General features: G+C 47.0%; 1 long non-coding RNA gene across 1 annotated transcript; it reads left to right on the top strand.

Annotated features, from left to right (window-relative positions):
• The first annotated feature begins 10 nt into the window (after nucleotides 1–10).
• LOC139184994 (uncharacterized) lies at nucleotides 11–2,219 on the top strand. The gene is made up of 2 exons (XR_011568585.1): nucleotides 11–226; nucleotides 743–2,219. It is a non-coding gene; the product is annotated as an uncharacterized lncRNA (long non-coding RNA).
• Nucleotides 2,220–6,386: the final 4,167 nt, after the last annotated feature.

Consider the following 6,386-nt stretch of genomic DNA (forward strand, 5'->3'; position numbering starts at 1 on the left):
CCGCAGGCCCCGCCCTCGCCGGCCCACTCCGCCCACCTTCCTGAGGTTGCCCAGTCCGCTTTGTTGCCCTTTCCCAGGGTTGCAGCTGCACGGGGTCGGAGGTCTTTGGTGCCCCTCTCCCGGGGTCACACGGGCCCAGGCCCACCGGGGGGCCCAGTGGAAAGGTCCCGCCTGACCTCGGCTGGTACTGGAGGCGCAGCGGAGACCGCGGAGGCGCGCGGAGGAGGTCCGGGAAGCCTGGCTCCCTCGGGGGGACGCTCGAGGCGGGGTGCCACCGCCCGGCGATGCGCGCGGCTCCGTGCTCTGGGCACCGCTCTGGGGCCCGCAGGAAGGTGGCGGGGGAGGGGAGGGGTCGTGATCCGGAGAGAAGCAGGTGAGGGCCCTGCGAGTGTGCACCCCGAAGCCCAGCATCACCAGGTCCCAGCCTCGCTTCTCTACACAGCTCGTGTGGGCTTCTAGTATTTCAGTTACTTACTCTCATTTTGACGGAGTCCCCCGGTTAGAGTGTAAGCTCCATCAGGTAGCGGGTATTTCTGTTTGCTGTTGAAACTCGAACACCTGGAGGAGTGGCTGGCACCCCATGGCTGTTTGTTTGTTCAGCCTCAGGGCCACAGGAAGACCGCCCACTGGGGTGAAGATTTCGGCTTCCCTGGGACTCTGCCCGTGCTCACTTCAGATCTGGGTTATGTATGTCACAGATTCATTTGCAGTGTGATTTTTGTTGTTGTTGTTGTTTGTCTAGGCTTCAACAGTATGTGAATGGAGAACTTCCAGATGTTCAAGCTGGATTTAGAAAAGGCAGAGGAACCAGAGATCAAATTGCCAATGTCCGTTGAATCACAGTAAGAAAATGCAATAAAAACATCTATTTTTGCTTCATGGACTACACTAAAGCCTTTGACTGTGTGGATCACAACAAACTGGAAAATTCTGAAAGAGATGGGAATACCAGACCACCTTACCTGCCTCCTGAGAAATCTGTGTGCAGGTCAAGAAGCAACAGTTAGAACTGGACATGAAACAACAGACTGGTTCCAAATAGGAAAAGGAGGACGTCAAGGCTGTACATTGTCACTTTGCTTATTTAACTTCTATGCAGAGTACATCATGAGAAATGCCTGACTGGATGAAGCACAAGCTGGAATCAAGATTGCTGGGAGAAATATCAATAACCTCAGATATGCAGATGACACCACCCTTATGGCAGAAAGCTAAGAGGAACTACAGAGCCTCTTGAAGAAAGTGAAAGAGGAGAGTGAAAAATCTGGCTTAAAACTCAGCATTCAGAAAACTAAGATCATGCAATCTGGTCCCATCACTTCATGGCAAATAGATGGGGAAACAATGGAAACAGTGACAGACTTATTTTGGGGGGCTCCAGAATCACTGCTGATGGTGACTGCAGCCATGAAATTCAAAAACGCTTGCTCCATGAAAGAAAAGCTATGACCAACTTAGCATATTAAAAAGCAGAGACATTACTTTGCCAACAAAGTCCATCTAGTCAAAGCTGTGGTTTTTCCAATAGTCATGTATGGAGGTGAGAGTTGGATTATAAAGAAAGCTGAGCGCCAAAGAATTGATGCTTTTGAACTGTGATGTTGGAGAAGACTCTTGAGAGTCCCTTGGACTGCAAGTGGATCCAACCAGTCCATGCTAAAGGAAATCAGTCCTGAATATTCATTGGAAGGACTGATGCTGAAGCTGAAACTTCCATACTTTGGCCACCTGATGGGAAGAACTGACTCATTCTAAAAGACCCTAATGCTGGGAAAGATTGAAGGTTGGAGGAGAAGGGGACAACAGAGGATGAGATGGTTGAATGGCATCACCAACTCAATGGACATGAGTTTGAGCAAGCTCCGGGAATTGGTGATGGACAGGGAGGCCTGGCTTGCTGCAGTCCATGGGGTCGCAAAGAGTCGGACACGACTGAGCGACTGAACTGAATTGAACTACTCCCCCACCAAGCCCCAACTCTACCATGAGAGCCTGCTGGCTGAGGACAAGCTGTTTTTTCACGATGCTGGTTTTCTGCTGCGTATTCAGTAGTGTGCTTAATTCTGCAAGGCAAGGACCAGCCTTCCCATTTTACAGAGGAGGACTCTGAGGCCAAAGCAGATCAACACTCTGGGAGGTGGCACCACTCAGCAAAGAGGAAGCAGGCTTTTCCACAGCCAGAAACCTGTTGAATAAATTGATTAGCAAATCATTATAAATTATTCCCTTACATTTATTTAACTTTAATATCTTTCAAAACAGTGTGTGTGTATGTTCACGCACACGTACTCAGTTCTTTGTGACCCCATGGACTGCAGCCCGCCAGGCTCCTCTGTCCATGGAATTTTCTAGGCAAGAATACTGCAGTGGGTTGCCATTGTCTTCTCCAGGGGATCTTCCCAACTCAGGGATCGAACCCACGTCTCCTGCATCTCCTACACTGACAGGCAGATTCTTTACCACTGAGCCACCAGGGAAGCCCCTTCAAAACAGCCTTACCTCTCATGCAATTGGCCAAAGTGAAAATTGGCAGAAAAGGTATTATGCCATGGCTAAGCATAGAGATTCTGACTTTTGGGGTCCAAACTCTGTCTTTTTCACTTTCATGCTATGTGATCTGAGGCTACTTAATCTCTCTTTGCCTAAAATGGGGGTAATAATAGAACTTAAGGAGGAGTTTGAGGGTTAATTGAGTTAATATCTGTAAAACATTCAGAAATTGCCTGGCATGTAAGGGCTCCGTGAGATTTGGTCTCTCTGCTTTTTTCTGCCTGACACAGCAACATGCAACAGTGCAGACCATCGCAGAGAGACTGCTGTGTGCGAAATGGAGAAATGCAAATCAAAACCACTATGAGATACCATTTCACACCAGTCAGAATGGCTGCAATCCAAAAGTCTACAAATAATAAATGCTGGAGAGGGTGTGGAGAAAAGGGAACCCTCTTACACTGTTGGTGGGAATGCAAACTAGTACAGCCACTATGGAGAACAGTGTGGAGATTCCTTAAAAAACTGGAAATAGAACTGCCTTATGATCCAGCAATCCCACTGCTGGGCATACACACTGAGGAAACCAGAAGGGAAAGAGACACGTGTACCCCAATGTTCATCGCAGCACTGTTTATAATAGCCAGGACATGGAAGCAACCTAGATGTCCATCAGCAGATGAATGGATAAGAAAGCTTTGGTACATATACACAATGGAGTATTACTCAGCCATTAAAAAGGATACATTTGAATCAGTTCTAATGAGGTGGATGAAACTGGAGCCTATTATACAGAGTGAAGTAAGCCAGAAGGAAAAACACCAATACAGTATACTAACGCATATATATGGAATTTAGAAAGATGGTAATGATAACCCTGTATACGAGACAGCAAAAGAGACACTGATGTATAGAACAGGCTTATGGACTCTGTGGGAGAGGGAGAGGGTGGGGAGATTTGGGAGAATGGCATTGAAACATGTGAAATGTCATGTATGAAACGAGATGCCAGTCCAGGTTTAATGCACGATGCTGGATGCTTGGGGCTGGTGCACTGGGACGACCCAGAGGGATGGTATGGGGAGGGAGGAGGGAGGAGGGTTCAGGATGGGGAACACATGAGAAATAAAGGAATAAAAAATTAAAAAAAAAATAAAATAAAAATACATACAAAAAAAAAAAAGAAAATACGAAACCCATCAGGTAAGAACACTGTGCTGTGAAATATTTTCATGTCAAGACAAAATCGCACATTTTCCATAATCCATTGCTAAAATAAAGAAGAGAGGGCTTCCCTGCCTGCTCAGTGGTAAAAAAAAATAAATAAAAAAAAATAAATAAAAGTTTCAGGCTATTTTCTAAGATCGGATGACTCCCATTAAAGTACTGTGACCTATTTGCAGCAGTGATTTATTGGATATATCTTTGGATGATTTTGAATCTGTCGGGACATATACAGCTATCATTTGCTAGTGGAAAGTATAGCTTCTCAAAATTTACTTAAAATTGCTTGTGATCCACAGCATCATAAAAACTTTCAAATCAAGTGCCATTTTATAAGATGCAATATTGAAGCCAGGAAGTAATGAAATGCACTTAAAACATTTTCTCTGCCAAAGCAAAGCATATTTCAATAAATATTTTAATATTTATTTTATATTTTTATAAATCTAGTGGCATGGAGTTTCTAATTATTGTGATTAAAATTTAAATTTGTATTATTTCATGCTTAACAAGTGTACAATTATACAAATTGATTTTGTTATAGTAATTGTTGATAAATAAGTAATATACTGATATGACAAGATTTACTTGAAAAAGAGTTTTGCCTTTTAAAATTCATAAAACAGGATGAGCTGGTCAATACCCTGAAACAGACAATAGTGTGATCTGAATCAAAATTATTAAAGTGGATTGGCCAAAGATTTAAAATAATTATGTTAAATGTATCAAAGCAGATAAAGAAGAGATATCAAAATGATATAAAACCAAGAAACCATAGGAAGGCCTGACTGGAAACCCGGCGTGGGAAAATGCAGCTGCTGTAATAACAGGTAGGTAGCATCGCTGGGGAAGGGAGAGCTGTCCCAGCTCCTGGGGTGGGGAGCGTCCTCCACCAGCCCTCCCCAGCACTAGCTGGGGTCCCGTTCCACTCAGTTCTGGCACCATCTGAGCCGCTGAACGACAGCCTGCAGATGGCGAGGGTAAGGGCGCAGTCCTAGGAGACTCCCCCGGCCCCCACGTCAGACACCAATTCCTCACCTGTGCTTCTGACCCACAGGATATACATCTGGGGCTCCAAGGACCCCTGTTCTTGGTTTCTATTAATTTGCTTGAGTAGCGCAAGGTTTCAGGAAACCGGCTAAACTGGTGTGACCAATGAACTTAGGAAACTGACGAGATTCCTGGGTTTATTAAGAAAGGCTGTAACTCGGAAAAGCCAGAGGAGATGGGCTGGGCTAGGCTGGGGGAGGGGCTTCGTGCCGCCCAGGTGCCCCACCCTCCCAGCGCCTGCGTCCAGAGGGTCACCAACCCCGACACTTCAAATCCTTCCTTTGGGGTTTAGGGAGCTTCATTACACAGGCAGGATTCCTTCAGTCCTGGGCCATTGGTGACTGAACTGGGTCTCCAGCGACTCTTACCTCCGGAACTGAAAGTTCTAACCCTCTAATCACTTGGTTGATTTCCTGGCAACCAGCCCACACCCTTAGAAGCTTTGCTAAAGTCAAGTAATTTGAACAACAAAAGACAGCTTTACAGTTTATCACTTAGGGATCTTCAAGAGCTTGAGGAGCTCTGTGCCAGGAATAGACCAAATACATATTTTTCATTATGAATCACAATATCACAGGTAGATACAGGATGAAGGAATAAAGTAGGAATCAGATGAAGACAGACCTCAGGAGTCTGCAGGAAGGAGTAAAGAAATACAAGCTGCTCAAGAAAAGTAGAGATACCAAGGGTAGAATTAGAAGTCTCAAATACAAATGCCGGGTTAGAGGAATCACAAAAAAATAGCTTTTAAAACAGGTGAACTATTCATTGCTGTTATTCAGTCGCTACATCGTGTCTGACTCTTTGCAACCCCCTGGACTGCAGCACGCCAGGCTTCCCTGTCTCTCACTGACTCCTGCTCAAATTTATGTCCATTGAGAGACGCCATCCAACCGTCTCATCCTCTGTCACCCCCTTCTCCTCCTGCCTTTAGTCTTTCCCGGCATCAGGGTCTTTTCCAATAAGTTGGCTCTTTGCATCAGGTGGCTGAAGCACTGGAGCTTCAGCTTTAGCATCAGTCCTTCCAATGAATATGAGTTGATTTCCTTTAGGATTGACTGGTTTGATCTTGCAGTCCAAGGGACTCAAGAGTCTTCTCTAGCACCACAACAGGAAAGCATCAATTCTTCGGCACTCAGCCTTCTAAACCAGAGCTTTGCAAGCAGAGGATCTCAGGGTAAAGCCAGAGCAGAGCAGGGCCAGAGCTGCTTCCAGCTCCAGGGAGATGGGAGTGGGAGGCGGGGGGCTCCCCACCTAGAGGATGGCTCAGACATCTGGGGTGGGGGTGTGGTGTCTCCTAAGGGGCTGGCAGAGCAGCAGGGAGTTCTAAGGACGTGCTGAAAAGAAAGAGGAAGGGGGTGAGCACTCAGGACAGGCAGGTCCCGGGGGTCAATTCAGCACACCACCACTCCGTCCATCCAGAGGTGCCCAGGCCTGGCCCAGATGTTACCACTTGGGCCACTCCTGGGACCTGTGGCCAGCACAGGGGGGCAGGGGAGAGGGTGGGGACAGCAGGCTGCTTCCTGCAGCTCCCGGTGCCTGGGGGGTCCCTGGGCACCACCCTGGGGGCCTCGGCCAGGGCTGGAGCCCGTGGGCCAGCCAGCGGCTCAGCACGTGAAGGC

Source organism: Bos indicus, chromosome 9 (assembly GCF_029378745.1).
Source record: "Bos indicus isolate NIAB-ARS_2022 breed Sahiwal x Tharparkar chromosome 9, NIAB-ARS_B.indTharparkar_mat_pri_1.0, whole genome shotgun sequence".
Lineage (NCBI taxonomy): Eukaryota > Metazoa > Chordata > Mammalia > Artiodactyla > Bovidae > Bos > Bos indicus.